The sequence below is a fragment of the Mustela erminea genome, chromosome 11, assembly GCF_009829155.1.
Source record: "Mustela erminea isolate mMusErm1 chromosome 11, mMusErm1.Pri, whole genome shotgun sequence".
NCBI classification, from domain to species: Eukaryota; Metazoa; Chordata; class Mammalia; order Carnivora; family Mustelidae; genus Mustela; species Mustela erminea.
This window is the reverse complement of record NC_045624.1, coordinates 76,177,522-76,205,507: the sequence shown is the minus strand read 5'-3', so window position 1 is coordinate 76,205,507 and position 27,986 is coordinate 76,177,522. Positions and strand designations below refer to the sequence as shown.

Below are 27,986 nucleotides of genomic sequence, written 5' to 3'. Positions count from 1 at the left end.
CATACTGCCAGGGGTGCTCCAAGACACATCCACTGTTGAGGAGGCATTCTCTTGGAAACAACACTCATAGCATTCCTCTGTGTGATTCGCTGGGGTGGGTGGGCTAGAATGTTTACGAAGGGAAAAACTGAGAACTTGGCACAATAGGAAATATATCCAAGATCACATAATGAAATAGGTCACGTGGTAGTCATTTATTCCACAGATGTGATTAGACTTCATGCTGGGACCTGGGGACACAGCAGTGAACAGGAGCAATGCAGTCCCTGCTTCCTAGAGCCACTCAAGTATAGAAGCAGGATGATCAGGGCCTGCAGTATTAGGGTCTTGCCCTAGTCTTTGTGTTCTGTTTTAAGTTTTCATTTTGAATTAGAAAATTATTATGTATCTTAAGGTAAGCCCAGAAAAAATTTCCAGCTCACTGGACATATCTCCCAGGGTTTTACTTGCAAGCAAAGGGGTCAACTCTTATGCTGGACTTGTGGTCCTAATACGACTGATAATAGGACACACAACAATGACAGTTTTTGTTGTTCTTGCTCATTTGGTTGGTTGCTTGTTTTTTTCTTTTTTTTGGGAGGGGGGGAGGTGGGAGGTCTTGAGGTGAGGTACACTCATCTCTTGGTGTCAGCAAGGAGGCAGACTGCTGAGATCAGAGACCTGAAGCCTGGTGGGGATGGTGCAGCCTTGTTCTTATGTTTACAGTTCTCCACACCAGAGGCAGAAAATGAGTAGTCCAGCCTCTCTGTCCCACTCACCTCTGCATCTGACTCATCCAGTAGGTCCAAGGATCACTCCTTGTTGAGACTATAATCACAGAACACAGGCCAGGAAGGGCAGATTTTCTGGAACACTGCACTCCAAGGAATATGTTTGAGCTGGCCCCAAACCAGCAAGGCTCTCCTCTTGAAAAGTACAGGCCATCCAAGGCACAGTGAGGAAGCCAAAATGGTAATGGCCACATCTTTAGATGAATGGGCTTTGAAGTCCCTGAAAGAGCAAACTGCTCTTGATCTTGCTTCCTCTCCTGGAACATTTGTAGTTCCCACAAAAGCACAGAAACTTGTTCCAGCTCTACTGATCAAAAGCATTTCCAAAATGTAAAGATAAATATCCTGTATTTCTTTCTTCCCTTTTCTTTCTGGTCAGCTTCCTGGGGTCATAGGAATAAGATTTAAACCCCCAAAGGACACCACTAATGTGGTTACTTATTTGTTTATGCAGCATGCATCTGTACTTTGGTGTCTTAGAAGCTTGAGAAATGATTCTCATTTTAAGGTCACACGGTGGAGAACAGGAGTCTCTAGAAGACCTCATTTTCCACTTGGCCCTGAGCTTTCTGCTGCTGCTGCTTATTATTCTTATCATATAGCTGTTATTATTATTTAATAATCCTTATGATTCATTTGAAGAGCCATCCTATCTACGAAGCAGAAAAAAGTAATCACTCCTCATGAAGTATGAAAGAAGTGAATTCTACCATCTTGCTAACCAGAAAAAAGAACAATAAATATGCTATCTTCTAGATGTTTCCGGGCTTTTTGGACATTGTGGTATATTTATAGGAATATCATTTGCAAAGGTGTCTGGAGATTGAGGAAAATACTCTGAGCATTTTCTAACACTATAGCTAACATGTAGTTTAAAAATAAGTTCAGACTATGTTCCTGACCTTTGGGACACCTGGTGTTATCCCACAATAACCTAGTCTTTCAAGGTTTCTAATCTCAGTTGAATGGGAAACACATGTTTTTCTACTTCATCTACCTTTGTGCTACTACTCATCTTCGACAGAACACTAGAGAGCCAAAATAGATAGATAAAGTGTTTCTGATAGATTCAGAAAAAAATTTCTGCTCATGATGGCCATCATATTCTTAAATAGAGACTTTTCTGTGCAGAATTTAAAAGATTAAACTGTCATCAAATGATGTAGGAGATTATGGGGGATCCTTCCCAGAGTTGGGTTTGGTAAACCTTCCTAGGAACCTAAGGGAACACTCCTAATACTGAGCAGCGAGCACAGCTTCTAGAGATTAAGGATGTGAGGTTGCATCCTGAGGAGCAGGCACTGAGGAGGAAGGCTAAAGAACTCAACGCCAGGTCACCATTCTCACCTCCCTCTTATTTTAAATGTTCAATGAGTGTCCATACTGTTGTTAGTCACTCTATATGATGTCTCCAGGAAAGATTACATAGTCATCCTTCACATTTTTTCTCCCAACCTCTAGCATTATACCTGAGGTAGTATAAGCCCTCATTTGTATCTAGTTCATTCCAAAACCATGATGGTGAAAAGGATTTATCCCACTGTCTCGGATAAATTAGAATTTGATAAGGTGGCTGAGTCCCCAGAAGTTACAGTACTCAGTAACATTTCGGAGTATTTAAAAACTTAATTCCATTAAAAAAATTATAAACAATTTCACTAGCACAGAGTTGATTACATATTACATTTCCAAAATAGTATCTCCAATACAAAATTATGTTCATACACATACTAACCTGAACCAAAGATGATTAGATATTCTATGGCCATTAAATGCTTTTATTTTTTAATTTTTTAAAATTTTATTCCAGCTCTACTGAGATAAAATCGACATATAACTTTTTTTTGGATAATTTTTTTCCATTTTATTTTATTTCTTTTCCATGTTCCAGTATTCGTTGTTTATGCACCACACCCAGTCCTCCATGCAATATGTGCCCTCCATAATACCCACCACCAGGTTAACCCAACCTTCCACTCCCCTCCCCTCCAAAATCCTCAGTTTGTTTCTCAGAGTCCACAGTCTTTCATGGTTCATCTCCCCCTCCAATTTCCCTCAACTCCTTTCTCCTCTCCATCTCCCAATGTCCTCCATGTTATTCCGTATGCTCCACAAGTAAGTGAAACCATATGATACTTGGCACTCTCTATTTGATTTATTTCACTCAACATTGTCTCTTCCAGTCCCATCCATGTTGATACGAAAGATGGGTATTCATCCTGATGGAGGCATAATACTCCATTGTATTTGTGGACCATATCTTCTTCATCCATTTGTCCATTAAAGGGCATCTTGGTTTTTTCCACAGTTTGGCAACTGTGCCCATTGCCACTATGAATATTGGGATACAGATGGCCCTTCTTTTCAGTACCTCAGTATCATTGAGGTATATACCCAGTAGTGCAATTGTAGGGTCACAGGGAAGCTCTATTTTTAATTTTTTAAGGAATCTCCACATTGTTTTCCCAAGTGGCTGCACCAACTTGCATTCTCACCAACAGTGTAAGAGCACTCCCCTTTCTCTACTTCCTCTCCTACACTTGCTGTCTTGTTAATTTTGCCCATTCTAACTGGTTTTGATTTGAATCTCCCTGATGACTAGTGATGATGAACATTTTTTCATGTGTCTGTTAGCCATTTATGTATCTGTTTTGGGGAAATGTCTGTTCATGTCTTTTGCCCATTTTTTTTTAACTTTTTAAATTTATTTTCAGCATAACAGTATTCATTGTTTTTGCACCACACCCAGTGCTCCATGCAATTCGTGCCCTCACCAATACCCACCACCTGGTTCCCCCAACCTCCCACCCCCCCCTTCAAACCCCTCAGATTGTTTTTCAGAGTCCATAGTCTCTCATGGTTCACCTCCCCTTCCAATTTCCCTCAACTCCCTTCTCTTCTCTAACTCCCCTTGCCCTCCATGCTATTTGTTATGCTCCACAAATAAGTGAAACCATATGATAATTGACTCTCTCTGCCTGACTTATTTCACTCAGCATAATCTCTTCCAGTCCCATCAATGTTGATACAAAAGTTGGGTATTCATCCTTTCTGATGGAAGCATAATACTCCATAGTGTATATGGACCACATCTTCCTTATCCATTTGTCCGTTGAAGGGCATCTTGGTTCTTTCCACGGTTTGGCGACTGTGGCCATTGCTGCTATAAACATTGGGGTACAGATGGCCCTTCTTTTCACTACATCTGTATCTTTGGGGTAAATACCCAGTAGTGCAATTGCAGGGTCATAGGGAAGCTCTATTTTTAATTTCTTAAGGAATCTCCACACTGTTCTCCAAAGTGGCTGCACCAACTTGCATTCTCACCAACAGTCTTAGAGAGTTCCCCTTTCTCTACATCCTCTCCAGCACTTGTTGTTTACTGTCTTGTTGATTTTGGCCATTCTAACTGGTGTAAGGTGGTAGGTATCTCAATGTGGTTTCGATTTGAATCTCCCTGATGGCTAATGGTGATGAACATTTTTTCATGTGTCTATTAGCCATCTGTATGTCTTCTTTGGAGAAGTGTCTGTTCATCTCTTCTGCCCATTTTTTGACATGATTATCTGTTTTGTGTGTTTTGAGTTTAAGGAGTTCTTTAAAGATCTTGGATATCAGCCCTTTATGTCTGTACTGTCATTTGTGAATGCCTTCTCCCATTCCGTGGGCTGTCTCTGTTTTGTTGACTGCTTCCTTTGCTGTGCAGAAGCTTGTGATCTTGATGAAGTCCCAAAAGTTCATTTTCGCTTTTATTTCCTTTGCCTTTGGAGACATCTCTTGAAAGAAGTTGCTGTGGCTGATGTCAAAGAGATTACGGTCTATGTACTTCTCTAGGATTTTGACAGATTCCTGCCTCACATTGAGCTCTTTTATCCATTTCGAGTTTATCTTTGTATGGTGTAAGAGAATGGTTTAGTTTCATTCTTCTACATGTAATTATCCAATTTTCCCAGCACCATATATTGAAGAGAATGGTTTTTTTTTTTCACCCACTGTATATTTTTTCCTCTTTTGTCCAAGATTATTTGACCATAGAGTTGAGGATCCATATCCGGGCTCTCTACTCTGTTCCACTGGTCTATGTTTCTATTTTTGTGCCAATACCATGCTGTCTTGATGATCTCAGCTTTGTAGTAAAGTTTGAAATCAGGCAACGTGATGCCCCCTGGTTTTGTTTTTCTTTTTCAACATTTCCTTAGCAATTTGGGGTCTCTTCTGGGTCCATACAAATTTTAGGATTATTTATTCCAGCTCTTTGAAAAATGCCAGTGGAATTTTGATCGAGATGGCACTAAAAGTATTGATTGCTCTAGGCAGTATAGATATTTTAACAATGTTTATTCTTCTGATCCATGAGCATGGAATGGTCTTCCATCTTTTTGTGTCTTCTTCAATTTCTTTCATAAGTGTTCTGTAATTCTTCAAGTACAGATCCTTTACCTCTTTAGTTACGTTTATTCCCAGTTATCTTATGGTTCTTGGTGCTATGGTAAATGGAACTGATTCTCTAATTTCCCTGTCTATATTTTCATTGTTATTGTGTAAGAAAGCAACTGATTTCTGTACATTGATTTTGTATCCTGCAACATTATTGAATTGCTGTATGAGTTCAAGTAGTTTAGGGGTGGAGTCTTTTGGGTTTTCCATATAAAGTATCATGTCATCTGTGAAGAGAGTTTGACTTCTTCATTGCCAATTTGAATACATTTGTTTCTTTCTGTTGTCTGATTGCTGTTGCTAGGATTTCTAGTACCATGCTGAACAAGAGTGGCGAGAGTGGACATCCTTGTCATGTTCCTAATCTCAAAGGGAAAGCTGTCAGCTTTTCCCCATTGAGGATGGTATTCGCTGTGGGTTTTTCATAGATAGATTTTATGAAGTCGAGGAATCTCAACTCTATCCTCTATACTTTGAATTGTTTTAATCAGGAACGGATGCTGTATCTTGTCAAATGCTTTTTCTGCATCAATTGAGAGAACCGTGTGGTTCTTCTCTCTTCTCTTATTGATTTGTTCTATCACATTGATTGATTTGCGAATGTTGAACCACCCTTGTATCTCAGGGATAGATCCCACCTGGTCATGGTGGATAATCTTTTTAATGTACTATTGAATCCTATTAGCTAGGATCTTGTTCAGAATCTTAGCATTCATATTCATCAGGGATATTGGTTTGAAATTCTCCTTTTTGGTGGAGTCTTTGCCTGGTTTTGGGATCAGGGTAATGAAGACACTTCGGTCCAAAACCTATGGGCTGCAACAAAGGCAGTCCTAAGGAGGAAATACATAACCATCCAAGCCTCCCTCAAAAAACCTGAAAAATCCAGAATATACCAGCTCTCTTTACACCTTAAAGAACTTGAGAATCAACAACAAATTAAGCCAACCCCACACACAAGAAGGGAAATAATAAGATTAGAGCAGAGATCAACGAGATAGAAACTAGAGATATAGTGGAACACATCAACGAAACTAGAAGCTGGTTTTTTGAAAGAATCAGTAAGATCGATAAGCCACTGGTCAAACTAATCCAAAAGAAAAGAGAAAGGACCTAAATTAATAAAATTATGAAGGAAAAGGGAGAGATCAAAACTAACAAGAAGGAAATAGAAACAATCATCAGAAATTATTATCGACAATTATATGCCAATAAGTTAAGCAACCTAGATGAATGGATGCGTTCCTGGAAACCTATAAACTTCCAAAACTGAATCAGGAAGAAATTGACAACCTGAATAGACCAGTATCTAGTAACGAGATTGAAGCAGTGATCAAAAACCTCCCAAAAAACAAGAGTCCAGGACCTGACAGATTCCCTGGAGAATTCTACCAAACATTCAAAGAAGTTATACCTATTCTCCTGAAGCTGTTTCAAAAAATAGAAACAGAAGGAAAATTTCCAGACTCTTTCTATGAAGACATAACTTTTGTAAGTGTAAGGGGTACAATGTGTTGACTAATATCTCAATCCCATCACATAATTACTATTACTTTTTTGTAGTAAGTACATTTAAAAACTACTCTCTTAGCAACTTTCAAGCATATAATATATTATTATTAACTATAGTCCCCATGCTGTACATTAGGTCCCCAGAACTTATTCATCTTGCAACTACAATTTCTATTATTTGACCAACATCTCCTCCAATTCCCTAGCCCCTTGTAAACAACCATTCTAATTGTTTCTATGAGCTCAGCTTTTTTAGAGTTTGCATATAAGTGATATCATACAATATTTGTCTTTCTCTCTCTTACTTCATTTAGCATAATGTTTGTAAGATCATTTACGTTGTCACAAATGGCAGGATTTCTTTCTTTCTCATGGCTGAGTAGCATATACATCTTATTTATCCCTTCATCAGTTGATAATTTGGTTGTTTACATATCCTGGGTATTGTAAATAATGCTGTAATGAACGTTGGAGTGTAGAAATCTTCTCAATATCCCGTTTTCATTTCCCTTGGAAATATACCTAGAAGTGGGATGACTGGGTAATTCAGCAGTGTTTTTTTTAATATATATTTTGTGAGAAACCTCCATATTGTTTGTCATGGTAGCTATACCAGTTTACATTCCTACCAAGAGCATACAAGAATTACCTTTTCTCCATATCCTTGCTGAAACTTGTTACCTCTTGTCTGTTCAATGACAGTCATTCCAACAGGTATGTGGTTACATCTTATGGTTTTGATTTGCATCTCCCTCATGATTACAGACGCTGAACATCTTTTCATGTACCAGCTATTTTAATATCTTCTTTGTAAAAATATTTATTCATTACATTGCCCATTTTTAATTGGATTGTCTGTCTGTCGCCATTGAGTTGTGTGAGCTCTTAATAATATGTTAAATATTAACCCTTTATGACACAGACAGTTGGCAAAGTTCTCCCATTCCATGGGTTCCCTTTTCATTTTGCTGATGGTTTTCTTTGCTGTGCAAAAACCTTTTTATTCAATGTAGTTTCACTTGTTTATTTTTGCTTTTGCTGCCTTTGTTTTTGGTGTCTAATTAAAAAACCTCATACCATGACTGAGGCCAAGGAGTTTACTCCCTATGTTTTTTTCTAGAAGTTTTATGGTAGTAGGTCTTATAGTCAAGTGATTTTTATCCTTTCTTTTGTTAATGTGGTATAACACATTGATTTATAGATGTTGAAGCATCCTTGCATCCTTGTAATAAATTCCACTTGAAGCATCCTTGCATCCTTGGAATAAATTCCACTTGATCTAATGATGTGGAATCCTTTTAATTTACTATTGGGTTTGGTTTGCTAATATCTTCAAGATTTCTGCATCTCTGTTCATCAGGCAGGAATATTGGCTTGCAATTTTTTTCTTGTGTGTCCTTGTCTGATTTTGCTATTGAGGTAATTCTTTATAAAATGAATTTGGAAGTGTTCCCTCTTCTGTTTTTGGGGAAGAAATTAAGAATAATGGTATTAACTCTTTTTTAATGTTTGGTAGAATTCACCAGTGAAGCCATCTGGTCGTGGACTTTTATTTGTTGGGAGGTTTCTGATTATGGATTCAATCTCCTTACTAATAATGGGTTTGCTCAGATTTTCTATTTCTAAATGATTCAGCCTGGGTTGTATGTTCCTAGGAATTTATTTAATTCTTCTAGGTTTTTCAGTTTGTTGGCATGTAACTGTTCATAGTAGACTCTTATGGTCCTCTGTGTTTGTGTGGTATCAGTTTTAATGTTTTCTCTTGCATTTTTTATTTTATGTATTTATTGTATGTAGTTAGACCCCTTCCAGGGAGTAACTAGGTGATGGATGTTTTCTGTCTGCTCCCTCTGCCCTGAACCCTGGAGTAATAGCTACAGTGAGAGATGTCCATTAATAACAGCTTCTCTGTTTACTGTGCATTTTGTTGTCACAAGTCCTGTTGGCTCTCTTGTTGTCACAAGCCGTTAGGGGGCCCTTCCCTCAGGTGGAAGTCTTAAAAGTTGGGATGTTATATGCTGAGTCCAAATCCTTTACTCCTCTGGGAGAAGCTGAAGCTGGGGGTTCCCTCCTGACTGTGTGACGCTGTGCTAGGGGTGGAGTTTATGGCAAAAGTGCATCTCAGCCTTTCCTATCCATTTCAATGTAAGTGTTTTTTTGTTCGCCCAATGTATAAACATCGCTCAGCTGATTTCTGGATTTCTTTAGAGGAAAATTCTCCATGTATAACTGTAAATTTAGTGTGTCCATGGGGAAGGAGAGTTCAGGAGCTTCCTATGTCACTTTCTTTAAAGACTGCCATCTGGTTTCATTCTTACAACCAAGAATCCTGATGAGTATAGTATAATTCCTTTATGAATGTTTGTCTCCTAGTGGCCATTAATGACTACTTGCCCATTCATTCATTCCTCCTAGCAGATATGCAATGAGTTAACGAAAGTTTTTAAAATATCATAGAAAAAAATTTAGGCAATTGAATGTGACTTTAAGTAGTGAACCAGTTCAGAAAACCTCATTATTTCTATTTAAGTTGTAGAATGAATTTATCATGTGTAGAACCCAAGTGAAGATTTGTTTGAGAGCCACTGGTCTAGGTCACATAGATTCATTTTTGAGATAAGACTATACCCTCTACCTCTACAAGAACTCCATTGGCTATTTCTCATATTTGACCACTGCAAACTTCTTACATAATTCATTTTTCATGGCAAAGCACTAACAGAATTAGGAATTCCTAGTGCTGCTAGGGAAAAAATTTTTTTAAATATGGAGAGGATTTGTGCACTTTTCAAAGAATCTTTAGTATTCAGTGCTATTTAGTGTTAGATCCTACAGAAGATGAGAAAAAATGAGTAAGTAAGTTCTTTCTGCCCTCAAGTAGCTGCACAGTTAGTACAGGCAATTCAAAAAGATAGCTTTTACAGCCCAGCAGTTTATCTTGGGCATCTTGAAAGGGTCTAGTAGAAGAGTACAGACATACAAAGGAGGGGTCAGCAGTGAGCAGGGAGTTAGGAAAGACTTCCTAAAAGATGTAACACTGGGTATGAGTAAGATTTGTCAAGAAGGAGGGAGAGAGAAAAAGATTTTCAAAGTGAAGAGATCATGCCACACAGGCATGTTCATAAATTTTCAAATGTTTTACTTCTGTTTAACCTGTATTAAAGTTCAGAGCTCCTTTGGAAACTAAGATTAAATTGAAACGGTAAAGTATTGATCTGCTTTTTAGATTAAATCTAAAAATGTACATTTCTAGTCCTCTTATATAAAAATGTATAAATTTTTCCAAAATCATACTATTGATGGCCACTAGCCTATCATCTTTACCCTGAACTTTAGATAAAACCAATGAAGGAAGTTCTAACATGAGGAAGGGGAGAAAAAGAAGTAGCATTTATTGATTACTACAATCCTAATAATAACCATTTTATATATTTCATTCATTAATTCTTAGAAAAATCCTGTCAGGTAGGCAGATATTATTCCCTCTATTTTATTGATTTGTGGCTCAAAGGACTTTAAGGACTTTCTCAAGTTTGCAAAGCTAAGTAGCTTCCAAAGACAATCCAAAACTCTGTTTCTTAATCATGTATTGTTTTCCACTATTGCTTCTTAAGAAAAAAAAATAAGTTTGTAGCTAGAACAAGGATATAGTCCCATTATCATTTGCCTCAACTTACTATGTGCAGTTGCAGCACTAATAAACAATTGCACCAAAATGTTCATTATTCAAAAAGGAAATTGTTAACTCTCATTAACTGCCATAATGATATCTTCAACAAAGAATGACTCATAACAAAGACCTCCAATTATATACTTCACTTCTTCCTCAGAGAGCATCAAACTGTAGTAGATCAATATATGCAGTATCATAATGTTATTTCCAAGAACCAAATTGGAGAAAAAAAAAAAAAAAGAAAGAAAAGTTATCAGCCTACAGGTCACTGTGTCTTAAATGTTAATACTACATATTTTCCATCATCCCATTCTCTCATTCTAATTATAAGCCTTCTTATTTAATTAAAAGTAAAATAATAAAAGAAAGGGAGAAAAGAGTGGATCTTAAACTCTTCCAGAATTTTGATCTATAACCCTAATAATTTTGTGGGTTTGTCTGGTGTAGTGGTAAGTTTTTCTCATTGTGTTCATGTTGTTGGGTCATGGTGGTAATTTTTTTTATAGTACACATCACAAATCAAGTTTTCTTTGTAAATAAAATTTTAAAAACCATTGATACTTTCATAAATTAGAACTTCTTAAGAATTTTCTACCACAAAGCTTTGTTTGTAGGCTATCCAGTCACCAATAATCACATGGTAGCACTGTACCACTTCTCAGTGTACTTAAAACATTTTCTCTGTCCCTAAAATGTTCCTGGTCTAATAAACCTCTAAACCTTGATTAGCTCAATTTTTAAAAAAGTAGAAAACAAAGAAAATTTAACATTTCTTAATAAGCAAAAGCAAGTCTTTGGATACTGTAGTTATTTATATATTCATCAAGAACTTTGTGTCAGCTCCAGAAATATTTTAAACAGAAAAAATATAAATAAAATGTTCGTAAAAGGAAAGCCAGAGCACCAATTTCCAGAGATGGGTTCCTTCACTGCTTTTGCCTACCTAAATTCTCCCTATGACTTTACCCTGTGCATGATTCTCACTCAATTCCTCCCTTTTCAGTATGGAAATTTATTAAGCTCTTTTTCTGTATTTTGCCTGGGAAGGGTCTTCTGCTGCTGAATTAATGCATTAGCTAAATAATGCAAAAAAAAAAAGGAAAAGGAAGGTATGTTTTGTCTTATTTTTCTTCAGAACATTATATCACAGTTTCTTTTAAAATACTGTGGCAGACAAAGAAGTGACGTAAGATCAATTAATTGACAACAGAAGTAACGAAATAAGAGCTTACCATTCCACTTTGCTGGCATCTACATTTTAAATTTAGCCATCTAAACTACTAGACCAGGGACTGAATGAACTAATACAATTCCCTGAGTGTGCAGGCTCATCCCTGTTTACCATATCTCAAGCCACAACGTGGCACGGAGTTTATTTTCCTGTCCCTCAGGTTTGATGGGCCATCGCAAGAACTCTCATAGCCAAGAAGCTAAAATGAAGACGCTGCCAAAAAATCAGAACTCTAAAATCTTAATAATAATTATAGATGTAGATCAACGGTCACTTTATCATTTTTAAAACACTTTTAAACTATCACTAGACCCTTGCCACAACCCTCTGTACTCAACTGAGCAGATGTTATTATTATTTTCTTGATGAGAAAATGGACAACGGAACAAGTGGTCACTTGCCCAAGTTCAAAGAAAAAGAACCCCTCCTGGATTGGAATTCATGTCCTTTGATCATTATCCAGTGATATACCCCCTCAACTTCCAGTGTAACAGGCAGGTAATGATACCTGTCTAACAAAGCAGAAAAATGTTACTGAAGGCAAAAACCAGTCTGATTATATTTGTTGTTGGAGCCTTGACAGAATTTATTGACACTAAGCAGAGCAAGAGACACTGAATCCACAAAAATTCATCTTCATTCTAGATTTGCCACTGCATGGTTCTGGGGCTTGGGGCAAATCACATAGACCCTCCAAGACTCATCTGTTAATATTTTAGAAACATGACAGATCTGTTGCTTGCCAAACAGAACTAGCAGATAGGGTATTTTTGCCCTTATCTTCCATATGACTAAAGTGTTCTGCTTCTGGGAAGATTAAAATTTCTGGATGTAGTTAAAGAGGATGGTAATCCACATTCCACTCACACTAGGAAGACTTCCTGAAAGAAATAGGATTAGAAGTGGACTTTGAATAACCAGGTCAATTTCCTGCAGTCATTCAGTATTTATTGCTGACTTTATATACATCATCCCAGCCCTAGACCCTAGGAATTAAGCAGTGAAACCTAAGAAGGCCCCTCCCCTCGCAGAGCTTCTGTTCCATAAATAAGCGCAAATCCATAGCATGTCTCATGCCACAGAGAAATACAAAGCAAGGCAAGTAAACCAGAGAGTCCCATGTAAGTGTGTTGAGAAAATGGGGGCAGGTAGGGTGTTACTGTCTTATATAAGGTGGTCAGGGAAAACTGCACTCACAATATGACATATGACCAGAGAACTAAAGGAAGTAAGGGTACAGGCCATGTGGAAATATTAGAAATATTAGAAAGATTAGAAAGAAATATTCCCTTCCCCAGGAAGGGAATAAGGAGACCTGAGTTAGTAGGAGAGCCTACTTGATGTGTTTGAGGGGAACCAAAGAACCAAGGTGGCCGGAGGAACTTCGCATGTATGAGGTAGAGGAAGTAAGTTTAGGGACATGGTGGGGTCCAGAACTTGGAGGACCTTGTAAGGACTTCAGTTTTTACCCTGAGTTAGGTTAGAAGCCACTGGAAGCTCCACAAGAGAAGTGACAGGAGCAATAGCAAAGATTTAGAATAGGGCACATTTTAAAACTATAGTTACACATTGAAAAAGCTAATAAAGAAAGCCTGTCAGCGCTGACATCCTAATATATATCTTCTACAAATACTGAGGAATCTGAGACATTTTAATTTCTGAAGAGTAAACTTTTTGTTAAAATTTCCAAGGTACTCAACTAGAATCCCAATCAGTTCTGTCTGTCATATGCTAGCAGCCAGGCACCAATGAATTTACTTTTCATATTCAGTGGTAATTTTTATATTCCACCTCAAGACTGGACAAAAGAACTTACCAAAATCACTGTGTGATTCTGTAGAAATTTCTACACTCTCCATCCAGGATTCCTACCATACCATTGTTGATCCTACCTACACAAAGAAAAAAAAAAAAATCACTTGAGTGATGTTTGCTTAGCTCCAAATATTGGTATAATAGGATATTCTTCTCTGTATACTCCTGTCTTCCCCACAGCACAGAACCCCCAATCTAAGTGGGCAACATCAGGTAATCCACAAGTTGTTTTGGCCTCTTGCACTTCCTGTGCATAGCAGTTGATGCAAAGTGGCGTACCTCTATCCCCATAATATTTATTATTAATGATAGGACCATCATGTATGGGCTTCATCGATCAAACTATTAAGTCACTTCTGCAACAATTAATGAAGCATCTTTCTTATGTTAGAGACTAGAGAGAAGACAAAGAAAAAGATATGCTCATTATCCTCACTGCTAATCTTCTGGGAGAGACAAGGATATATCCTGAAACGATTAACATGAGACAGGATGCCTAAAGAGCTATAACGAAGTATTAGGGCAATTAAATCACTTGTTTGGTACTTCACATTTAAAAATATACACGTACGTATAGCATTTCATTTGATTTTTTTAACAACACAGTTTGCAAACAAACTGTGCTTATTAATCATTGTGGGAAGTAATGCAGTTTCCACCTACAGAGTGAAAGGAGGGAAGGAGTAGTTCAAGAAAGGCCTCTTGAGAGGAACTTAAAAGATAATTCATTTTAAAATCAGGTGAATATTTGTATAAATTTAATATGCAAGGCATGTTAAAGATCCCAAAACTAGAGCCAGTGCCTTCTCTGCCGAGGGTGGGAGCTCCCGTTTTTTGGTTTGTGATGACCTTGGATTTTTCTCTTTTAGGGAATTCTTGCCGGCCTGTAGTGGTTTACTCAGTCTTATCCCTTGTCAAAAGATCAAGAGGCTAGACACTTCTGCTTAACAGTGCTTAAGAAAAAGACATTGAGACCCATTATGTGATTGTGGTCATTATCTACATTTGATAACCTGGCAAGCACAAATTTTGTTCTCCAGAGTAACATGGGTATAAAGTGAAATGAAAATAAAATGGCATTTTGCTAGAAACTCATGATTACTTACTGCTTTTATTATGAAGAAAAATGATGTTGATGTATTCTTTTTCCTCAGCAGTTTCATATTCTGGTTCTACTTGACCAAAAATGACAAGGTAATCTTACCTGATTCTTCCAAATTGGAAACCACTCACATAATATATTATCTGAAAATATTCCCTCTTTATATTTGGAAATGTCTTTTTTCCTGAGCCAATCTAACTCTAATTGAAGGTAACTTGCATAAAACCAAGTATTGTGGCACTGAACAAAGATTCGAGGAATGTAGGTTCGCCCCAGGTTGTGACATTAACTAGGCCTGAAGCCTTGAGCAAGTTACCCAAGCTCTCTGGGCCTCAGTTATGTCACAGATCAAAGAATAAACTCTTCTTGAAGGAACCTTTTTTTTTTTTTTTTTAAAGAAAAATTTAATTAAAATACTAATTTCTCTCTCACACACACATCCCATACCACATACAAATACACCCACTGGAATAAGTTCCTATCTGGTTTCATAAAATCACCATAGAACAGGTTTGTTTGTTTGTTTGTTTTTAATTTTTTAGTACCACTAAAACAATGGGTCAATTTTCCCACTTCATCAAAATTTCATGTAGTCAGTTCTGTTTCTTGTCCTGTTGGAGCATCTTTAATCGATACTGGCCAGTGTGTCATTGTTCCTGTTTTTTTGGATCTCACAATAAAATGGCGCAGAACATCTACTTTCGTGTGATTTTCACCATAAGGGGACTGTCAGGTAAGAAGCAGGGAAAGGAGGGCAGGAACTGACAGCAACTGATTTCAACCACAAATTTTTGTTTACAGCACATGAGGTGCATTCCAACTGCTTCATAAGCCATTGTTAGAGGAGAAGTTCATGATAAGGGACAACAATAAATTTGCTGAAGGGCCAGGAAAAATCATTTAGCTTTATGTCTTTTCAAATTCTTTTTTCAGATTGCTAATATAAAGAATCAACTTTTCGAACTTTAAGCCACTTTTAGCCTGTTTCTAAAAGAACTAATAAAAAGAATTAAAGTACTCCATGAACTGTTTTGTTTCTCTGTTCTTGGTATTTGATTTTTCTTTCCTGCAGTGTCCCCACTCACCCTCCAGGAAGTATCACATCCAGGGACCAGTGAAGGTAGATGAGTAGAGATTCGGCAATTTGGATGACACTTTTACCAATCTGATGCCTCCGTGGCAAATAGCCTTAAATCTTGAACTATGACCTTGACGCTACCTCACATTCATGTGACCCCATACCTGGGGAGATTTCCAAAGAGCTCACAAAGTGGATCATTTGGGCAAAAGGGGAAGGAACCTTCAAGATTACTTAACCAAAGTTTTTGAGCTTTTTAAAAAAATTAGCATAATTATTTTTTAAACACTATTAAAAAATATACTTAAAACAGGTAAAATTGGGAGTCATTATGGTTGAACTCAGGAGGTGTTGGGAACCCTGATAGCCATCAGATAGCCTGCTTTCCTTCCCTTCCCCCACTTCCATCCCTTATACTCATTTACTAGAGGAAGAAATCAAAGGCATATTTCTATCTATGTAATAGAAAGTTTACATAATAGGTATATAATTATCTGTTGATATCTCATATATATATAAAATATTACATAATACAAGCCTCTCTACTTTTTTTTTTTTTTTTTTTTTTTACTTTTAAGATTTTATTTATTTATTTGTCAGAGAGAAAGAGAGAGAGAGAGAACAAACAAAGGGAGTGGCAGAAGGAGAGGGAGAAACAGGCTTCCCACTGAGCAGGAGGCCCAATGCGGAACTTGATCCCCGGAACCCTGGGATCATTACCTGAGCCAAAGGCAGACGCTTAACCAACTGAGCCACCCAGGCTCTACTTACTGACTTTAAACTTACTAGTTTTTGCTCTGACCAGCAAACTTAGGGTTTTTTAGGAAAAAAAAAAAAAAAATGTACCCACTCTACCCCAAGCAAATGAGGGTGTGAGCCATCAGCTATGGTCACTGTGTCCACAACCAGTGCAGCTTGTTCATTTGAACTGTTTGTATGGAAATTACCTTATTTTGAAAGGTTAAAAGTAGTGAGAATGATTCAAGGTACTGATAAGAGGAAACATATGACTGTAAAAGAAAAGAGGCTGAAATAATTTTTTTTCAGTGGAGAAAAGTGACCAATTTTGCAAAGCACATGTGAGGTTAAGCTTGGGAGAGTCCCACGGATTCTCAGTGACAAAGTGTGACTCAAAACTTGGCACAAACTTATGAACTTGTTTTGATACATTTGTACATCAGGAGAAAAAAAAGAAACCGAGAAAAGATGGTCAACTTTGGAGTGGGTGGCTACAGAACTGGTATTTACCTCTGATGCCTGTTCACTTTGTGTTAATTCCAAATTCTGTTAGAATTATAATCAAGAACTTGAAATTGACTCACCTTAAAAGCGTTACTGTTGAAACTTTTGTTCCTAGCCACAGGTGACTTGGGGTTTTAAAGCCTGTTTGAATTCTAAACAGAATCAAAGTGGGCATCACATTTGTGATGGGGAATACAGCTCCTGAGAAATCCCTCACAGCATCTGCGGGGAACCTCAAGGGCAATAGCCTCCTGGCATATTTTTCAAGTATAAGAATTAATCCATTTAGAAAGAGAATAATATATCTATTATTATAATAATATATCTATTTTACTACTTCATATGTTCAGTGAAAACGATGTGACTGTGTATAAACTTCCCTTGGTCACTTTGGATTTAGGACCAAACGGATTTATGAACACCTTTTTGGAGCCTTGCTCATTCATGTATTGAGAATCAGTTTGCTTTGCATAGTGAACAACTAAACTGAGTAACATCAAAAGCCCCTTATCTTGAGTAAATTGGTCTATATAGAGGACATTATACTTAAATTTTTATTTTCCTTGGAGATACAATTTGATTGAGAGAATGAAGCCTAATCATAGTGAGCCTCATTATTATCAGAACTTCTGCAGTTATTTCAGAGTTCCAAGATTATTTTCCTTCCCCCACCCCAATTTAAAAGTACAACATAAAAATAAATTGTATTGTTTCAAGTAATAAAATCTATACTCATCTGCTAAATGTGCAAAACTCTCCCCATAAAACTAATTAACTAGATAAAAGGTCCATATCGGGCTTGAAGCAGTTCCTGTCTCTAAGGGCCTAACTCTGTAATTAATTATGTTTCTGAGAGTCTCTGAACGCTTTTCCAGCTTCATGGGTCCTTAGAAATGAGACATCTTGGGCATCATCCAAAATATCTTAATCTCTCAATCTGCTTAGAGTCAACTCCCTACAAGGAAGCAGAGTTAAATGTCTTTAAAACGAGGCCTATACATCCTCATCATTTAATCAGTTACTTACCTCAGGGTTCAGATAACACTAATTGAATTCTAATCAACCTCATTTTTAAAACATTGTTAACACTGGAGTGACCATTCATTGAGGTCCCTGTAGGCTGTTGGCTTGGGCAAAATCAAAGATATTAACAAAGCATCAGTTTAGCCCTGAAAGTGTATAATGCCACACAGATGTGCTGTTGGTCAACAGGACACACCTTGGTCCCTCCCTGTTAGAGCTTCAGACATTAGGTGGGATGTATGCAGACACATCCCAGCAGCCAGTCATCTCTTGTGTTAACCTCACCCCTCTAGGGAGGAAAATACCTTGCCAATTCACGACCTCCCAAGAGACATGACATTTTCTCAGCTAGAACCCTGGTTGAGCACACGTGCTGCTAAGGGCAAGATCCTAAAGAAATGCACTTAGAGATGGGGTCTCCAGGAACAGGCACCAGGGAGGGAGGAGAAAGTCTAAGATCATCTTCCGCACCACATCCTTTTGCCTAGCCCTCCACCTTGGGCTTCCCCACACAGCCAGACCAGATGGCTTTTTAAAGCTCCTCAGGGGAAAATAGACTATAAACCATATAAGCATAATCAAAAGGCATTCACAGATGACACCATTTCTTTATAAAGCCCATGACATGGAGTCAGTACCTCAAATTATATGACTGTGTCTCTGCTTGCCATCTGAACGTACTCACCCCCCTACAGTCATCTCTAGATTTGAAAAACTTTCAAGTTATTCTTTTTTTTTTTTTTTAAATTAGGAAGAAGGGGATTTTTTTTTTTAAGATTTTATTTATTTATTTGACAGACAGAGATCACAAGTAGGCAGAGAGGCAGGCAGAGAGAGAGGAGGAAGCAGACTCCCCGCTGAGCAGAGAGCCTGATGTGGGGCTCGATCCCAGGACCCTGGATCATGACCTGAGCTGAAGGCAGAGGCTTTAACCCACTGAGCCACCCAGGTGCCCCTCAAGTTATTCTTAAAAAACAAAGGTAATATCAACTTCAAAAGCAACTAGTAACGGATGGGATAGACAATACCAGAAGAAATGCACCATCTTGAAGATGTAAGCCACCCTTCCAAGATTGCTTAAAATGAAACTTGCATTTCTCCCCTTTCCCTTCAGATTTCATAGTGGCACCCTAAAGAAAGCTTGAAGAGGATCGGAATTTTTAATTACAGGCTCCCTTGCAGTGTTTACCAAACAGCTACTAGCCCTGAGTGTGGAGTTAGACTGTTCAAAGTCACATTTTAATCTCCTTGGTAATTGCAATTTGATTGCTGGTGTAAATTACCTAGTAGGCTTGCCACCTTCAGCGCCAGCCATTTCCCAGAGAGCATAATTTTGAATTAAAAGGCTGATATCCATCCAGAAGTTTCCTAGAATGTTTCATGGGCTCAGTGAATTATGCATTAAACAGAATTCTTTAAAAAGAAGGCAAGAGGTTCCTTTGATGTCAGCTGGGATTTTTCATCATATTATGGACTATTAATTTCTAGACTCTTTTAGAGGTGCTTTTTTGAAATCTATGTTCAATTTAGGACTTCTACTGATCTTTCTCTAACCTTTATATTTTATTTTAACAGCATCTTATGTCACCCTGAATACAGCAGGTTCTGGCAGAAACCTAGTGGTTAAGTTCTTAGGGGTAGGGGCGGGGGAGGATGGAGAAAAGAGCAATTTGCTGCAAACACACCATCTGCTGGACAGAGCATGAATATACTTTAGGAGCTGGCCCTGGTATGAAAACGCTTTAGCAATTTCATGAGGATAAAACCAATTAGGGAGCTGAGATGGATATGGGAACTCTGCTGTGTGACATCTCTAAGCTGTATCCAAATGCCAATGGTCTCCTGTGACAACTTTTTTTAACACCCCATAGAGATAACCTTTGGTTGTTATGTTTGATTTTGAGCTGTGTTCCCCATCCAAATGTAAGATTACAGTTTATAGTAAGCAAAATTGATCCCAAGAAAATAAATAGCCCCGCCTTATGTAAAAGGAAATAAAGACAAACAAGTTTTCATCATCATAAGAAAATGCAGATTCAGGGGAAATTATTACACAATTCCATATTACTATTCTCTCTCTCTCTCTCTCCTTTCCTAAACACAGAGTACTTTGAAATTTGTCAAGGGCTGTGCTTTCCTACACCCTTTTAAGTTGAGTGAACATCGACTTATCATTTACCACAGGCGCCGCTCAGAGTAAAAGCGAGCACTAAAAATAATTACATCAGAACAACAGGCACAGACCAGGAACTGTCCTGGGCAAATCAGGATAAAATGCTTCTCTCCTCACAGGTAGTCAGATCTCCTCACAAATAGAAACCTTCCCTTTCAGTCTGTACCACCTGCCAACTCATGTTAGAGAAGAACAAAATAAAAGGTTGAAATGATCCAGTATGGTGTAAAGATCCCCGACGGGGGCAGGGAGGAGAAAGACTTAGGTTTTTGTCACAAATATGTTCTGCACTGACATGATTCCATTTTACTATTCATGCATTAATACATCTATGGCTAAGTACTAGAAGAAAGGTCAGATACGGGTGCTAACTGGATTTACTGTGGTGATCATGGTGCCATACCTACAAATATGGAATCAGGACATTATACACCTGAAACTAATATAATGCTATGTCAGTTAGACTCACCTTAAAACTAAAGGGAAGGTAAAGTTTTAGGAGTATCTAGAAGTGAGCTAAGTCAGGTCTAGCTGACTGATTCGTACAGAAGGCAGCATTTAAATTGAGCATTGATGAGAAGCAGGATTTGGCAGATGGGCACTCTAGCAAAGGCAGAAGCTGTCAGTAATTAACTGGGCAAACCAAGAACAGTATGCTGCCGTATCACATCCTTACTATGGCTTTTCGACAAACGTTTCTTAAAGCTTACCAAGTGTCAAGTGCTTTTTGACATGCTGATGCATAAAACAGACAGCTATTCCTACTTTCAAGAAAATACAGCCTGGGAAGCAGTAGGTTTTGATGATCTGTTTTTCAGAGCCCTTTTCCTAATTAGAGATAAATTTGGGAATTGTTGGCATATTTAAACTGACAGGAAATAGGTAAAAATCACTTAGGGAAAAGATAGAGAGAGAAAGTTAAAAAGACACAGAAGAGAATCCTGAATTATTCCAATATTTAGAAATAGGATGAAGTTCTCAGAGGGAAAAACAGGTGTTCTGAGAATAGTAAATTAGAAAGAAAAAAATCTTTTCTCCAATTTAAGAATATAGGTAGAGCTCAGAGGAAATGAAGCTCGTCAAGATGTAGATCAGATAGGGCTTTAAGCTCCCTCATTGTCCAACAATTATCACAGTAATTTCAAAATTATGAATAGCTTTCTCCAAGGAACCCTAAATGCTTTATGTGTCCCTTCTAATGTATCTCCTTAGGACTGTTATTAAATTATAAAATGATACATTATTGAAAGTGAAGCAATAAGGCCATTACCATCTACGCTATATTCAGTTTTAGATTTCCTGTGGGGAAATACTCCATTCTCCCCTTTCACTTTCAATGAGGTGAATCAAAGCAGAGCTACGATTCCAATCTTATTTATGAATATAAAATTAACTCAAAATACAGCTCATTCTTCTCAGCTCCCTCCTGGATAGTGTACTCTGTCATGCTGTCCATCATTTTTTAATGAATATTATTCAATACACTGTTTGGGTCCTGTTTCTGATCGCTTTTTATGTTAACTATTACAGAAAATTAAAATATGACTCAGGCTGGAGGTCAGTGCAAGGAGCAGCAGATATTTCCCAGAATTGCTAAGCCTCATCAGAGTTCAGCTGTCATCCTGTTAGGCTTTGGTATTCATTTATCCATTCAGATCATACTTATGAATCACCTACTATGTGTCAGGTCCTGGACTTATGAGCCAGGCAGGAAAGGTGTCCATGTCTACCTTTAGGAACTCAGAATCTCTTGAAAAATACATGGGAATAAAGAGGAGATTATAATGCAATGTGACAAAGCGAATCCACTCTGGACACAATGAACCATTCACCACGTTATCCATTCCTCTTTAGGCTTCTGTGGCTTCCATTCCCGTTCACAACGCTATTCTATGACTTCCATGATCCCATGCCCTCTTTCTCCTTGTTCACTGGCCTTCCTCTCTCAATCTCCTTGACATGCTTTCTTCTCCTCTGCCTGTGTCCAAACTCTAAATGCTGGACTGCCCCAGGGCCCCCATCCTACCAATCCTCTTTGTACTTATCTGATCAAGTCCCTATTACGGAGCATCAGCCATGTAATGGTGATTCACAAATGTCTTTTCTCCATTCCTAATCTTTCTGTGGTATCTAGATTTATGTATTTAATGACTTCACTGACATCTCATCTTGGATATCTAAAATAATCTCAAGTTTTACCTATCCATTTCAGAGCTATTTTCATTTCTCCTCTCACTCCCCATCCCCAGAAAAAGCACGCCTGCTCCTCTACCTATTGTTCTCAGTTAATAGTACCATTATCTATCCATTAAATAAAAATCTAGAGTCGATCAAAGATGGGCTTCCTCATGCCTAATGTTCAGTGCATGAGCACCACTTCAAAAGATATATCCTAACTCTGACCACTTCTTACTATTTGTACTCCTCTTTCAAGCCATTCATCTTCTTCTCTTACGTCTTTATTGGTTTTCCTTGTCTTCATTCTTAGGTTCTTGGAGTTTCTTTTCCACATAGTGAGCTGTTAAAAGTGTAAATCTAGAGGTGCCTGAGTGGCTCAGCGGGTTAAGCCTCCACCTTCAGCTCAGGTAATGGTCTCAGGGTCCTGGGATCAAGCCCCGCATCGGCTCTCTGCTCAGCGGGGAACCTGCTTCCCTTCCTCTCTCTCTCTCTGCCTGCCTCTCTCCTTACTTGTGATCTCTGTTGTCAAAAAAATAAATCTTAAAAAAAAAAAAGTATAAATCTAATCATAATATTCTCTGAACACTTTTTATTGATGACAGAATAAAATCTAAACACATTACCACAGTCCCTGTGACCCTCCTAGGATCCAGTACCCTATTAGCCCTCTTCAACTTTCTATCTTGCACCACTTTTCCCTTATCTTCTACGCATGAATGACATGCCATCAATTACTCCCAAGAACATCCCAACCTTAGATACTCTCTTTTCTGCTCCTTCAGGGTAGAATATTCTTCCTCTAGAGCCTCAGATGCCTAGCTGCTTATCTTAAAGCTCCGCTGAAATAGTGCTTCCTTAAAGAAGCCTGCCTCGATCACCCTATCTGAAGAATCCTCCCAACCGCCATGATTCATTGTTCTCAATACCATTACCTTCTCTTAGTTTTTGTCATGGCACTTATCACTATTTGAAGTTACTTTATTTGTTTGTTTGTAGCTCACTAGAACGGCCTCCATGGAGGCAAGGATCATGGGTATGTTTTTGATGCTTTTAGCCTAGGTGCTAGATAAATGAATGAGTTGAGGTTCGAATCATATACTAAACGGATCTGTAAAAGAGCGTCATTTATTCTAATTTTAGGAGGTTAGCAAAAAATTATACCTATCTTGAGCCATACATAAGAATTAGTAAAGATGGACCCAGGCAAAGTGTATGAAAGATGCAAAGGAACATAGGTAAATAACATGGATTTTTCAGCAAATAGAAAACTGTTTGGTTCCCATGAAGCATAGAGCTTGAGAGGATGGTCTGGGGAGAGGAGTGGAGGGACAAGTGTTGGGGAGATGGAAGGGGTATAAGAGAGTAGTAGTTAAGCACTTGTTAGGGAGGTAAAAGAATCACACTGTCAAAAGCATCAGTTCTCCAGCTAAAGAGTTTGAACTATTAAGGTTTAGACCTAGCAAATGTGATTTTAGGAAGATTTTTCCTGCTGCAGTGTACAGAAGGAATTGTGGGGCAAAGGATATTTCTCACTGAAAAATCTCTGGAAGTACAACATAGTCTTTTCTGAGCTGCTTTAGAAAATGGAATAGTAAGGGAACTCACCTCATGGAGTTGTTATTGAACCTAAGAGAATTCCTATGTGGTGAATTTGGGAAGATGAAGAGAATCTGAGGCCTTCTAAAATTTCTTAACCTCTTCCTTCACCCTAATTGAAAAGACGTCAATTTTTAAATTATTCATAATCAGAACTCACAAACATGGTTTCAAAAGTTATCAATAATGAGATGTTCACAGCAATAATGCTAAATTTATCCAAGACATTGATACCACAAAAGGAACTATCTGGTAAGCAGCCTAGAGCCAGAAAGGGAGTTTGGAACTGCTGAAGTAGACATGCAAGCCATTCCCATACATGTCCCCCAGGCATGTCTCCTTGGGCCGTATTGCCGACCAGGGCATTCTTTCCAGTCTGGATCACTGCTTTCTATGGGGACAGCAAAAAAATGAATTCTTCCTCAAATGACCCATTTATAGAAATCCTCAAATCATACTGTAAGCATGCTCATTTATTTGGCCTCATCATTCATTATCATTCCTCATCATTCATTTAGTGAACAATCCCTGAAATGCTTACTGTGTGCTTCCTACTGTGCTAAACATTGAGAACGAATAAGACATGGTTTCTGCCTTCAAGACAACCAAAGCAGTGTGTGAAAATGACTATGACAGATACACTCAGTGCTTATGGAAGTACCATGAACAAATATGTAAATCAGACTGGGGGGATCCAGGACTCAGAGTAGAATAGGACTGGCCATAGTTAGAAACCAAGCACTGGATTCATGCACTCTGGCTTTGCTTCTGAGACTTTCACTTAGTAGTCCCGTGACACAACCCCTTTCATGCTCAGTCCCCACATCTGTCAAACGTCACTTAGGACCTACTTTGTCAGGTTAAATTAAATGAGGTGATGTACGTAAAACACAAATCTGGATACAAAGCATTACTCAGATACTCAAATACTCAATAGTGTAAGATTCCTTTCTTGTATGATTATAAGGAAGTGTCAAGAAGGTATCCAGTGGAGTATTTATTATTCAGCAAAAGATGCATGCACGCCAAATGGCTCAATACCCAGCAGATGCCAGCAGCTGTAGTCACTTCCCAGCAGCACCTGAAAGTCCAAAAACTAATTACTACGACCAGCAATAAAAGAGGAATTTCTGATCCAGCAGTGCTGTATAATGTGGGTCAACTTCCTAGGCAGGCAGATGTACACTGTGAACCAAAAGCTTCTCTTCCAGCCACCGAATCCCTATCTCATTGATCAGACCTCTGAAGGGCACTGGGCAAAGAAGGCTGAGGCTGTTCCCCCGCCATCACAAGGTGACCCGAAGCACCCGACCCGGACCTCCTCGCTGTAAGACCTGTCCACTCGTGAAATGGATGCCTGCGGAGCCCGCTCCCACAGCTCCCAACTCCTCTGCTAGAAAGAACACTTCACTTTACATGGCAATTATCACAGCCAGAGATGCCTGTGCCATTTTCTGAATTCATAGGATGAAAATGAAAAAGAAAGCAATAGCCCTCATTGTTTGTATGTCTTTATGCATGTGTGGGAAGCAGCAACTTTAAGGGAGGGGAGATCAGTTTTTCACCTTTCCCCTCTATTCTTGCAACAAAGTTTTTGCAAATTTCTTCCTTCTCTAATCATACATTATCAAGAGAAGCTTTGAAAAGAGGGCTTTATATTCATTCCAATTGCTACCTTAAAAATGTTATGGCTTGTGTTTCGAATGAGTTACCACATCGCGCATTCAAGGAGGACAATCGCACACCCGAAAGCCAACAAAAGAAATGCTCCAGGGACAATTTTGAAACAATCTGAAGAAAAGTATGAACCCTGACCATTGTGGCGGCAACAATCAGGGCTGGAGAGGCTGAGTGGTAACTAACGCCACGCTGCCCAGCAGGCCCAGGGGCGCGGACGCACGGCAAGGCTATGATCAGCGAGCGAAGAATGGACTGGCCTCAAAGTGCGGTTTCGGCGATGCAGTTCCCCAGACGCCTTTGATCCAAGATGTATAATGTTCTAACCCGTGAATGCCTGAATCACACACTGCCTCCGCCTCCTTCCAGAGTCCTCTGTCATTAGCTGTGAAATAGAAAGCCCTCGCTACCACGAAAATAGTAAAAACCGAAACAAAGGCAAAAAAAAAAAAAAAAAAAAAAAAGGAAACAAGAAAAATCCTGCCCATTCCACACTCCACAGAACGTACCCTGAAATCCACATGAAATCGAACTAGGAGGAGGAGATGTGAGGATGACCTCCGCCCGGTTCCAGGTGACCCTGGAGATGACAAAGATTCCATACTGCCGTTGAATGCATTCTTCCCTCCCTTCCAACAATTACCTGGTCCCAGAGGGCCGTATTCAATTCCATTAACTAGAACAAAGCTCTCGTTTTCCACAATACGACTGCAGAGTTTTACCAAATAAACCTGCGAGCAGGTTCTCACAGTGACTTAAATTTATACCCCGGTCTCCAGACCCGATACTCACACTTCTTTCTGTGGGGTAAGTTTTGATGCGGAGAAGGTGTCTGGCCCACAACATAGGGAAAGGGTGTGAATCTTGTGGGTAAGAAGACTGGGAGGTCAAAACTCGAGCGTGTGGCGATTTTTCTGAGAGAGCAGTGAGCGCGGCCTGTCATGGCCGCCACGAAGCGAGCTGCGTGCGCAGCAGGGCGGGGCCGCACTGACTTCCGGCAGGATCCCCGCCTCGGGGCTCGACAGAAGACAAGCAAGAAGGTATCGCCTTGTTTCAAAGTCATTGTTTTAAAATAAATAACAGGAAAGAATACCTGAAATAGGCTTTTCCAAATCAATTCAGCAAGTAGTATGCGTTGAGTACTTTTCACAAGCAGATAGTCAATTTTCAGTTTTCACGCAAAAGCCTTCAAGGACGAGCCCCAAATATACCAGGGCTCCTCAGAATGGCAAGACCATACTCACTGCGCCGTGCAGTAATATACTGTTACCTTACGTGTTTGTACACGAATTTCATCAACGTATCAGCAGATGTTTGGGGAGGTTCCTTGCTTTCTGCCTTATATTGTTCATTCTTTTTCTGATTCCTTTTTCCGTTGCCCCAGCACACATTTGTTAAGCGCTAGGTCCTAAGGTGATCACAATTAGTAAGACAAAATCCCGGTCATCAAAATTGTATAGGTTCTCGGAGAGAAAAAAACAGGGTAGGAAAGCAGGCACGTCTACAGACCAAAACAGACTCCCCAAAGCAAACGCTTCTGGCCTTCCAGTACCTTGCCCTCTCAACACCCTCCAGTGGCCTCCCTCCAGCAAAAATGTCCCTAAATGTGCAGAGGGACAAAGTCCGGGGTTCTTTCTTCTTCACTTCCATAGCCAACGTTAGGTCCTACAGACAAAGTCCGACATTTCTTCACTACCTCTTGTTTTCTACATGGGTATATGTACTGAGGTTCCTGTGATGATGGTTTGAACAGACCTAAACCATTTAACTGAGGCTAAAAGCCAGCTGACTGACCACACAGTGGCTTCACAACGGCGCACAGTGGTGCGCTCGCTTATGTATTCATTCAACAAACATTTATCAACGGCCTACCAGAGGGTGCTCTCTTAATTAAGCCAAAAGTCATGGGACATTCTCTGTGTGCTGGACACTGGACTAAACACACCCCAGCGACGTGACCAGTAAGTGATGAGACAGATTCCAATGCAAGCAGTCGATTAGACTGCAGGAAAAGTAATGCATGCTACAGCTCAGCCCAGAGCATGCTCTCCGTCCAAGCAAGGAAACAACTTAGTGAGGGTGAAGCATACTCTGCTGGAGGTGAACACATGGGCTCTGAGACCCCAGAAAGAGCATTCAATGACGGCCAAGCATCTCTGGTGTATTTGCATTTTCCACCAGCAGCCTCCTTAATTCATTCTCCCTCTGCTTATTTCAAAAAGAAAATCAAATTTAAAAATCTGTAATTTTCTTTCTAACTAGTGGGATTTTTTTCCCCTGTGCCTTGAGATTTAGTGAGGTAATTACACTTGGCTTAAAACACCTGTTTTCTCAAGAACCTATTCTGTATTAGACACAATCGCTGGGGTGGAAAGACAAGTACATCATAGCTGGCTGGTCAGCACCGGGAGGAAGCAGGCAGCCTGGAATTCCTGCCAACAGCCTCTCTTGCTCCACAAAGGCCCAGGGTCACCACATC

The 27,986-nt window shown here is 39.0% G+C and overlaps 1 protein-coding gene and 1 long non-coding RNA gene across 4 annotated transcripts in view; one reads left to right on the top strand and one right to left on the bottom strand.

Moving 5' to 3' along the window:
* GRM3 (glutamate metabotropic receptor 3) overlaps window positions 1–27,986 on the top strand; it is a 225,104-nt gene that overhangs the window by 154,861 nt on the left and 42,257 nt on the right. The gene's annotated exons all lie outside the window — the stretch shown is intronic.
* On the bottom strand, window positions 3–26,461 carry LOC116569026. Of its 2 annotated transcripts, XR_004276823.1 has the most exons (4): window positions 26,300–26,461; window positions 23,840–23,942; window positions 13,440–13,515; window positions 3–103 (listed from the first exon to the last, which is right to left on the bottom strand). It is a non-coding gene; the product is annotated as an uncharacterized LOC116569026 (long non-coding RNA). The 2 variants fall into 2 exon arrangements; XR_004276824.1 differs by lacking the exon at window positions 23,840–23,942.